This window comes from Capra hircus, chromosome 3 (genome assembly GCF_001704415.2).
Source record: "Capra hircus breed San Clemente chromosome 3, ASM170441v1, whole genome shotgun sequence".
Taxonomy (NCBI): domain Eukaryota; kingdom Metazoa; phylum Chordata; class Mammalia; order Artiodactyla; family Bovidae; genus Capra; species Capra hircus.
This window is the reverse complement of record NC_030810.1, coordinates 16,911,993-16,922,907: the sequence shown is the minus strand read 5'-3', so window position 1 is coordinate 16,922,907 and position 10,915 is coordinate 16,911,993. Positions and strand designations below refer to the sequence as shown.

General features: G+C 43.8%; 1 protein-coding gene across 2 annotated transcripts in view; it reads left to right on the top strand.

The window, feature by feature from the left end:
• FOXJ3 (forkhead box J3) overlaps nucleotides 2,249–10,915 on the top strand; it is a 151,134-nt gene continuing 142,467 nt past the window's right edge. For both annotated transcript variants that reach the window (XM_018042642.1, XM_018042640.1), the window contains exon 1: nucleotides 2,249–2,414. The gene's annotated coding sequence lies outside the window, so the exon portion shown is untranslated. The remainder of the gene's footprint in view (nucleotides 2,415–10,915) is intronic.

The following is a 10,915-nucleotide window of genomic DNA, read 5'->3' as shown; positions in this document are numbered from 1 at the left end:
TTTGGGTAAACTCTGGGAGTTGGTGATGGACAGGGAGGCCTGGCGTGCTGCAGTCCATGGGGTCACAAAGAGTCGGACATGACTGAGCGACTGAACTGAAGTCTTCTTTGCTACCCCTTTTCTTTGTTTTACATGTCTAGACTTTTTGATGTCCCCCCTCTTTTCCTCTAAATATTTTATTATCTCCCTCCCTTTTGCCCCAACGCAGATCTAATGTCATTCATCTATATTCATGTATCAGTCTTCTTGATGAAAGAGGTGAGGCATGAAATAGGAAAATATGAGTTCTCAACTGAAGTGAAGCTGGAAAGGGAGCTGGACTCAGAAGACACTGAGTTTGAGTCCCAGTTCTCAGCTTCATCAGCTGTAAAGATGAACACAGGAGTTCTAACTGAGGGACTTGGTGAAAACACTGAATGAGAGGGCAAGTGAAAGCACCTGGTGTGTGGTCTCTACCAGTGGCAGAAACCTGGCTTATTGTTCACTGAAGCCCCCTGCACCTAACATAGTCCAGTTGAAGTAAATGAACTAATTATTGATGAAGAAATGCTTGATGTTAAAAAAAAAAAATCCCACTTCTCTTCCTCCTCCAGATTTTTTCATACCTTACTCATACCTCTTGCTGCTGCTGCTGCTAAGTCACTTCAGTCGTGTCCGACTCTGTGGGAGCCCATAGACGGCAGCCCACCAGGCTCCCCTGTCCCCGGGATTCTCTAGGCAAGAACACTGGAGTGGGTTCCCATGTCCTTCTCCAATGCATAAAAGTGAAAAGTGAAAGTGAAGTCACTCAGTCGTGTCTGACTCTTCATGACCCCATGGACTGTAGCCTATCAGGCTCCTCCATCCATGGGATTTTCCAGGCAAGAGTACTGGAGTGGGAAGCCATTGCCTTCTCTGATACCTCTTACCCTGGTCTATTTTTTTTCCCCTCCATAGCACTAAACACCTTCTGTCATACCAGATTCTTTTCTTGTGTTGATCATCTTTCCATACTTAAGATGATAGCTCTAAGATGGAACAGTATTCCCACCCTCTTCCTGCTTCTAGTCACTGATCCAACCCAAACACTAAAATGCGGTCTGACAACCTGATCAGCAAATATTTGTTGGATGGATGAGTGAATGAATCTTTTAATCTTCAGAATCTTGCTGGAATCTTAGGTATAAAAGGCATATAGGAGTAATTTGAATCCTTAGGGCCTAGTACTGCTTGGTAAATGGCAGGTGTTCAATGTTTGCTGAAGTTATTGGGTACTCAGCTCTTTACCTGCAGTCTTTATCTGATTACCATAAGACTATGTCCGTCAAAAGATGTTCCCAAGGTCAATTCACTCAGGTCTCTCCTTTTCATCTCATCCAACCAACCTAGTATTCATCTAAGTTATCTGAGTTTCCAAATATTGAACACTTACTGCAAGTTCAAAAGCATACTTGGTGCTATATGTGACTAACGCGAAGGAAGCAATAGCAAATAATAAGATGTCTGAATGTAATTAAACGTGAAATTACAGGGCAGATACTTTAGAGAAAGACTGACGTAGAAGTAAATTCCAAAGTTCACAAGACGCCCAACTACTCTTCTAAATGCTCCACCTGTTGATAGCAAGGACCATAACCTGAGCAGCTGCTTAACAATCAGAAGGGCCTTTAGTGTTTCATCTCCTTTGTTTTCAAGAGAAGGAAACCAAGGCGAGGCACAGGAGAGGTCCCAGCAGAGATGGGTCTAGAACCCGGGACGTGTGGCGTTCTGGAAGAAGAGGTGTCCTCAAGGTCCAAGGTGCCTTTGCTGGGGCCGTAGAAGCCGCGGTGACCGGTGTCCCGGAGAGGCTAAGGTACCTGTTGCTACGGTGAGGTGAAGGGAGCTTGGGGGAAAGTCGCAAGGCGCCCTTCCCCCGGGACACAGGGTCCCGGAGTCCCTGGGGAGGGTTCAAGGCGGAGGTTCCTCTGGTCCTCAACTAAAGGGCCGCCCCCACTGCCTTCACTCCCTGGCCGCCACTCTGAGGGACAGAGAACCCGCTACTCCCCGCCTCAACAAGTCGCTCGGAGCTGTCTGCGGCTGCCTGACACCCGCTTCACCGAAGCGGGGCCCCTCTCGGAGTCCCAGGGTACTATTTGCCCCAGCGGAAGGATCTCGCGCGCATAGTCGCGGCAGTGACCGCAGAGGGGCAGTGACGCCGCCGACGCCGTACCGGTGGCGCAGCGACGTCGCGGGAGGCGGGGGCGGGGGAGCTGGTCGGGAAGTAGTTCCGGGTGCGCGGCCCCGGATGTTGGCTGGTCCCGCTGCCGCCGCCGCTCTCGGCGCTGCTCCGGGCCTCAGCGGCTCGCACTAGGCGCCGTTGGGACGTTTCCCGGGGGGCGGAGACGCACACAGCGGCCGGGGGCTCGGCCGGGCCGTCCCGGCCTGCGCAGCCTGAGGTGAGCGCCCGCCGCCGGGGCGGTCGGGCTGGGGCGGCGGGCGAGGAGGCGGGGCCGGGGCATCTCCCGGGACGGAGGCAGGGGCTGCCCTCCGCGAGACGCCCTCTCCGTTCTCTCAGCTGCGGCCGCGTCGCGGGGCGGGCGGCGGGCGGCGGGCGGGGCAGGGGGCCTGGGCCCAGGCTGAGGCCCGGCGAACGGCTAGGGCTGGGTTCCTCCCTCCCCCGCGGCGCTTCTCAGCTGCTGCTGCCCCTCAGCAGGGAAGCGGCGGCTCCGCGCCTCCTGCCCCTCCCCCAGGCGGGGCCCGAGGGAGCTAGACGGGATTCCCGGGGGCGTCGAGTCCGAGGACAGTGCCCTCCGTCTTCTCTCCGTGACCTGATCCTGGCCTGGGCTAGCCCCCCTTCCCCAGCGCGATGCAGCTTCTTCCCTTCAAGCTCCGGGGTGCTTTTTGGCGGGCGAGGCGGCCAGCATCTCGCGCGTCGGGGGTGCCCTTCGGGGTGGGGAGGCCCGTGTGGGGGGCCTATGTTCCCACCCATCCTGTCGCCGTCCTCTGTCGGCATTGGGCAGAGGCAGCAGTTCCATGCGGACGTGTTGCTGTCCTGTGTGTGTTGCATCCTGCCCACGTGGTAGGGTGTCTCCCCCACCCCCCAACCCCCCTCCAGTTTGCAGCTGATGAGGAGGGAGGTTAAAGCGGGCTGGTTTTTTCCTCTGTGATTTCCTCCGGGTGGCGTGGAAGGTGTTAGGGTCAATTTGCTGTGCCGAGGCCGACGGCTGGTCAGCTGGAAGAAGCAAGACTTGTACTCTCTGAGATTGAGACCAGTAAGGGACTTAGTTTCATTGACATTTTCCCCTCTTCCTTGAGCTGCTCTTGTTCTTTTCTCTACAGTTTAATCCTAAACAGAAGAATAAGCTCTAGATGCTGATTCATTGAGGTGTATAGTTTTTACTTATCCGTTGTACTTTTTTGTGTATGGTTGGCGAAGATTTTTCTTTTCTGTATTGTGCAATCCACGTCTCTGTTGTTCCTGGTTGGATTCCTGAATGAGCTGAGTTGGATTGACCAGGGCGTTAGAGATTGATGGGGCATCTGCCTTGTCTTTTTCTGACATTTATTTTTTCTTTCTGTTTTGTTTGCCAGTGAAACAGGCGTGCATGTCATGGATATGTTATATGCATAACTCTTTACTTGCAAGGCAGCACTAGATAAGTTTCAGTGAGTCACTCATTTCGTGGGTGCTTTTTTATTTCACTTTCCCTCTCTTGCTATTGAGTATCATTGTACTCTCTGGTTTTTGAAACGTGTGTTTTGAGTAATTTCTTTTCCTTAATGTCTCTTCCAGGTTAAGGTTTCCATCTTCCTGTGTTTTGCTCTTTTATGGCCACAGATTGCTCCCTTAACAGGGAACAGGCCACAGTAGCAGTGAAGGAAGCCTTTTATTTCTCCTAGGCTAGAAGCAGATACTTACAGAGGAGCAGTGAGCACCTCTTCATTTTTATGTTTGGGTAGCATCTAGAGATTTGATTGAATTTTTAAATTTTTTTTTTTTTTTTTAGGTTTCGGTTTTCTTTTTGTGTTTCTTGAAGTCGAATCTTGTTTTTGGTTTTGTGTTGCTGAAGATATGAGGGCTTCCTCATGCTTTTATTAGGTATGTTTTTGGATGAGGTCGGGTGATTTCGATGATTCTCTCTCTTTTTAAAAAAAAACTGGTACAATTGTTAGTATAGTCTCCTTCTGTGTATGTAAAATGAAAATACTTAAAGACAGATTCTATCTGCCCTCACTATGCTAAGTATGGGTGGGGCAGTGGAAGATAAAGAGTGTTCTGATACATTCTGAGGCATATTTATTAAGTCAGTATTTGTGTACTTCTGCAAAATACTGTGCTATATGTGAAGTAGTCTATGTGCTATGTATGAAGAGACACAGGAAATAAAATATGCCGTCTGCTCTCACTTTTGTTGGGGAAAGAACATATAACATGCATTATTCAGAATTCCATACATCATCAAGCTCCTAGTTGGGATAACAGTGCAGCCAAAATCAAAGGTATAAAGTGAGATTTGGAGAAATTGAAATTTTCAAAAGGCAGGAGATGTATTCCAGGAGAGTGAAGGGGTGTTTACCAAGACATACACTGACAGTGTATCAGTACAGAAGATATCAAGCAACTTGATTGGCATAGAGCATCTTATTGGTGAATTATAATAATAAATGAGTTTAGGCTTGGTAGAGTAGGTATTGATGGAGGACCTTATTAAGGATATATAGTTTAATTTGGTGGGGTACTACCGTGGGTTCTAAAGATTGGGAGTAAGATGAAGCATATTATTCCTGAGGAAGATTTTCATAATTAGTTGAGCATTCTGGAGGAGGGAGACTGACTAGAAGGCTCTTGAAAAATTTTAGGAATAAGCTGATGAGGGTCTGAGATAAAATGGTGATGTTTGGAATAAAACAGTAACTAGCATTTATAGAGTACTGAATGCCAGGTACAGTGTTATAAACTATATACATGTATTTAACTCCTAAAATCTTTATAATAAGGTGTTGTTATCACTATGAAGAAACTGAGTTACAGAAAGGTTTAGTAATTTGCCCTAAATCCCATAGAGAGTAAGCAGCAGAGCCAGAATTTGAATCCAGGCAGTTCTACCTTTGAGCTTATGCATTTAGTCTTTAAATTATATTGTCCTGTGAAACAATGTATAGAATATATGAGAGTGTATGTTTGAGTAAAAATTAATTTGAACTTAGTGATATCTGGATGTGTGTCAAGGGAAGAGGGCAAATTAAACATTAAAAGATTAAAGGCTAGAATTTTGGGAGAACGGCTGATAATGATGAGGAAATTAGGAAAGTGTCACTATAAAGATAAATGAGCCAGGGTGGGTAATGGTCAACACTTAGATTGTATACAGTCAATGTTTCAATAAAAGATTAGCCTCCTGCAACTCCTGATGGTCTTTTCTGCTTGCTGGTTTGACTCTGGAAGGGTAGGCTCGTTTAGTATTAGTCTAAGCAAAACAATTAGAAAAACAGATCTGCTCAAAAGAAAAAATGTATAGGAATTATTTTGGTTGAGCCATATCACCGCTTTCCAACCTTAGCAAAGATAATCAAGATTTGAATCCTGTAGTGTATCACTGTAAGATGATATGAAATGTAGATTGTATATTAAGCAGGGCTGTATTTGGTAGTAAAAAAAAAAAAAAAACACATGAGTAGATGAGTGTTGGAAGGTTAGTAGTATGATGGCGAAAGAGCTTTGAGGTTTGGAACTGTGGGTGACATTATAGGCTAATAGATAAAGCATTTCTGAGAAGAACCAGAAAGTACTTCAGTGCCACAGAAGCCAAGGATAGGAAGGGTAATATGGTTCAGTTCAGTCCAGTTGCGCAGTCGTGTCCGACTCTTTGCGACCCCATGAATTGAAGCACTCCAGGCCTCCTGTCCATCACCAACTCCCGGAGTTCACTCAAACTCAAGTCCATCGAGTCAGTGATGCCATCCAGCCGTCTCATCCTCTGTCGTCCCCTTTTCCTCCTGCCCCCAATCCCTTCCAGCATCTGAGTCTTTTCCAGTGAGTCAACTCTTCGCATGAGGTGGCCAAAGTACTGGAGTTTCAGCTTTAGCATCAGTCCTTCCAAAGAAATCCCAGGGCTGATCTTTAGAATGGACTGGTTTGATCTCCTTGCAGTCCAAGGGACTCTCAAGAGTCTTCTCTGACAGCACAGTTCAAAAGCATCAATTTTTTGGTGCTCAGCTTTCTTCACAGTCCAACTCTCACATCCATACATGACCACTGGAAAAACCATAGCCTTGACTAGACGGACCTTTCTTGGCAATCTCTGCTTTTGAATATACTATCTAGGTTGGTCATAACGTTTCTTCCAAGGAGTAAGCGTGTTTTAATTTCAAATGCAGACTTTAAGTTCAGAAACAATGATCGTTATGAAAAGACTATTGAACTGGGACCAGGAGGTGATTTGTAACCTGAGAATTTTGAAAGGAAGGATAAGAGAGTCCATATTTTTTTTCTACAGAAGGTGTTGTAGAGATGTTATGGTCTGGTGTGGTAATTCTTAGTATTTTCTCCTATTGTTTCCTTCAGTCTCATTCTTGTCCACGTGTCAGAGCTGCTCAAATATTAGAAAACTCACTTTTTTTCTTTAAAAAAGGAAACAACCTTGTGTTCTAAAGCCAGTGATTTTATACTTTAAAGGTTCTCTCAAACTTATTTTTCTTTTTTAAAAAGTTTTATTGACATCATTCACATACTATACAGTTCACCCATTTGAAGTGTACAGTTCAGTGGCTTTTATTTTATTCACCAAATTGTGCAGCCGTCATCACAGACATCATCTCAAAAGAGAAAGTCTGTGTCCATTGGCTGTTACTGTCCATTTCCCCTTCATTCCCCAGTCCTAAGCAAGTGCTAATGTACTTGGAATCATACAACTCATGGTCTTTTGTGTCTGACTTTTTTGACTTAACGTAGTGTTTCACGGGGTATCCATTTTTGTATTGTGTCAATGTCTCATTCCTTTTTAGTGTTAGATATTCCATTGTATGGGGGTTCACAGGTGGTGCGGTGTAGAGAATCTGCCTGCCAGTGCAGGGGATGTGGGTTCAATCTCTGGGTCAGGAAGATCCCCTGGAGGAGGAAATAGTAACCCAATCCAGGATTCTTGCCTGTAAATCCCCTGGACAGAGGAGCCTGGGGGGCTGCAGTCCACGGGGTTGCAAAGAGTTGAGCATGACTAAGCATCAGCACAGTTCATCTTCTGACTCTGCCGCCTTTTATTTCTCTACTTAGCAGTTGATGGACATTTGAGTTTCTGACTCTTTTATCATTGTAATCCTCACCCTGTCAACTCCATCCTGCTTATGGCTTTCTTTTAGATTGTAACCTCTGCTATGCATTCTGCTAGGCACTGGGGATATGGCTCGTGAACATTCATTTAGTGTTTTTGGCTTACATATGTTTTCTCATGTGTTACCGGTGTATCAGGCAACAGCCCTGTGAGGTAGGCAAAGTGTTTTTTAAGGTGAGCAATTTGAAGTTTAGATTAAGTGACTTGCCCAAGATGAAGTCAGTGATGGAGCAGTTAGATCATCTTAGTGCATGTCTGTTGCTATTTCCACTGCTGCTCTTCTAACTTAAAGGAGCCTCATGTGAATTACTGGAGAATTAGGTTGGAAAATCCCGTTGCTTAGGGAATGAGTAACTTAATGTTAAACTTCAGGATTTAAAATGAGATTTTTCTTATTGCATTTTGTCGCTTGTGATTTAGATAAGTCATTTCATATTTCTGCCTTTCTTTCAGAACTTTACCGGGGATTAATGTAATGATGATGATGATACAGGTAGTGATGATAGCTAACATTTTCTGAGGCTTTACTATGGGCTCCAAAGTGTTCTGACTATATTTATTATTCATATATTCCTCACAACAACTCTGGAAGGTAGATCTTATTATTACCAAAATTTTACAGATGATATAGGTACAGAGGTAGGTAAATTGGCTAAGCATATGTAGCTGGGAATGGAAACAGCCAGGATTTGAACCCCTGCAGGACTCAGTGACTCTTAATCACTGCAGTGTGCCGTTACTGTGTTACGAATTAACAGAGGGTAATGTGTCAAATAAGGATATGACCAGAATATGAAGATGTGATTTTGAGTGTGGTTGGGGAAATAAACAGGAAAGTTAAGTTGACATTTTATCCACATTTCTTTTAAGTATCGGTCTTTCCACAATGAGGTACCATTTCACACCAGTCAGAATGGCTGTGATCCAAAAGTCTACAAGCAATAAATGCTGGAGAGGGTGTGGAGAAAAGGGAACCCTCTTACCCTGTTGGTGGGAATGCAAACTAGTACAGCCACTATGGAGAACAGTGTGGAGATTCCTTAAAAAACTGGAAATAGAACTGCCTTATGACCCGGCAATCCCACTGCTGGGTATACACACCAAGGAAACCAGAATTGAAAGAGACACGTGTACTCCAGTGTTCATCGCAGCACTGTTTATAATAGCCAGGACATGGAAGCAACCTGGATGTCCATCAGCAGATGAATGGATAAGAAGGCTGTGGTACATATACACAATGGAGTATCACTCAGCCATTAAAAAGAATACATTTCAATCAGTTCTAATGAGATGGATGAAACTGGAGCCTCTTATACAGAGTGAAGTAAGCCAGAAAGAAAAACACCAATACAGTATACTAACACATATATATGGAATTTAGAAAGATGGTAACGATAACCCTGTATAGGAGACAGCAAAAGAGACACAGATGTATAGAACAGACTTTTGGACTCTGTGGGAGAGGGAGAGGGTGGGATAATTTGGGAGAATGGCATTGAAACATGTATAATGTCATGTAAGAAACGAATCGCCAGTCTAGGTTCGATGCAGGATACAAGATGCTTGGGGCTGGTGCACTGGGATGACCCAGAGGGATGGTATGGGGAGGGGGTGGGACGGGGGTTCAGGATTGGGAACTCATGTACACCTGTGGTGGATTCATGTTGATGTATGGCAGAACCAGTACAGTATTGTAAAGTAAAATAAAGTTAAAAAAAGAAAAAAAAAAAACAATTTCAAAGAACAGAAGAGAATGAACAGCCAGTTTGACAGGGACAAGAAAAATAAATGTTTTAAAACACCCCCCCCAAAAAAAAATTAATAAACATCAGTCACACTTCAGTGTACAGAGATACATGTTGGTAGGCATCCAGGTACCTTTTTTCATGTTTATCCCTGCTAATATAATAGCCTCTTAAATCAGAAATTGTATTTTCAGTGTTCTTCACTGTCAGCTTTGTTAGTCACTTAGCTTTCCACATTGCCACTGTTCAGAAACCTTGGCTTAGGACAGCTGAAGCTTACTATAACTACTCTCCTCAGCCTTCCTTTAGCTATGAATCTTTCATTTTGAACAGTTAGCCTTTCAGTCCTTAATGGAGGTATTCTTTGCCTCCTCCACCCCAAAACTCAGGAAACACCACGGAGGCATTTTATAGTAACTGTCAAAAATTTTGACCATCTTAATTGGCATAAATGGATTTTAGTGCACGAATAACAAGAACCAAAGCTTAATATTTTGGTTAAAGAGATTGACTTATACTGAAATTGGAAAAGGCATCTGCTATACAGGATTTTGGATTTAATAGAATTTGTTATAACCAGATCAGCAAGGCATTATTACTGTGGGCCATCTGCTGGGATATGGAAATAGCTTTGTTATTTGGAACCAGATGTATTTATAACAATGGAATTCTACTTATTTTAAGTAATCTTTTTAGTTAGGTACCTTTGGCTGCTGTTTTACTTGGCATGTCAGCTGATAACCTGAGACTGCAGTGTTTTTCAAAGTGATTATTTTCTATAGAATTGAGAAAAAACAACTGAAATGGAGAGCAAATGAGACTCATGTATGGTGTCTAGTACTGTAACAAGAGAAAATATAGGGGAGATACGAATTTGATATAAGATAATTAGGACCGTATTCAGTAAGAACTCTGGCACTGTCAAGTTTAGTTTCCAACAATTATGAAACTACTCTGGTTGCTCTCAGAATTTTACTGTAATCTAAGTGACTTCATTTTGGTATGATCAGACCTACATTAACATTGCCCTAGTCTGACTTTCCCAGGTAAAGAAGTCTGTTACAGGATGCAGTAAGAGACACTATTGCTTAGAACATAGTCCTAGAAAACTCTTTTGAATTGAATGCTAGTAATTTTGGAGATGGAGAAAGTCCTTGGGTGGAAGTTTTTAGAGAGAGTCTGTAGAAATCTGATATATTGACTGTCTTTGTTTGGGCTGCTGTTACATAATGCCACAGACTGGGTAACTTATAAACAACAGAAATTGATTGCTCACTGTTCTGGAAACTGAAAAGTCTAAGACCAAGTGCCTTCTGGTGAGGGTCTCCTTCCTGGGTCATAACTGATGCTTTCATGCTGTGTGGAAAGGGCAAGGGATCCCTTCTGGAGCCTCTCTTATAAGAGGCTAATCCTATTTATGGAGGCTCTGCCTTCATGACCTAGCCACCTCCCAAAGACCCCACCTCCTAATATCATGTTTAGGGGTTAGGATTTCAACATAGAAATTTTGTGGGCGACACAAATATTTAAGCTATAGCATTGGCTATTTTTTCATTATTTTCAAATAATATGTATGTCGTGGATTCTATTGAAGAATTGACTGATGATCCTAGGATGACTGTGTGTCTGAAGGAGACTTTACCCAGTAAACTGGGTTTTAGATGAAGTTTTTACCTGGAGTACAAAGCTGAAACCTGTAAATGAATTCTACTAAACAGAGTCCTGCCCAGAGGTGTATAGTGGTGTCAAGGATATAAGATTGATCTTCTGATTGATTGGTAAAATGTGGTGCCAATGTGACCTTATTAAAGATTTCAGAAGTTGGAATTGGCTTTTTCCTAAGGCTGAGACCTGGCCTTACTGTGGAACATAGATTTGTGAGAG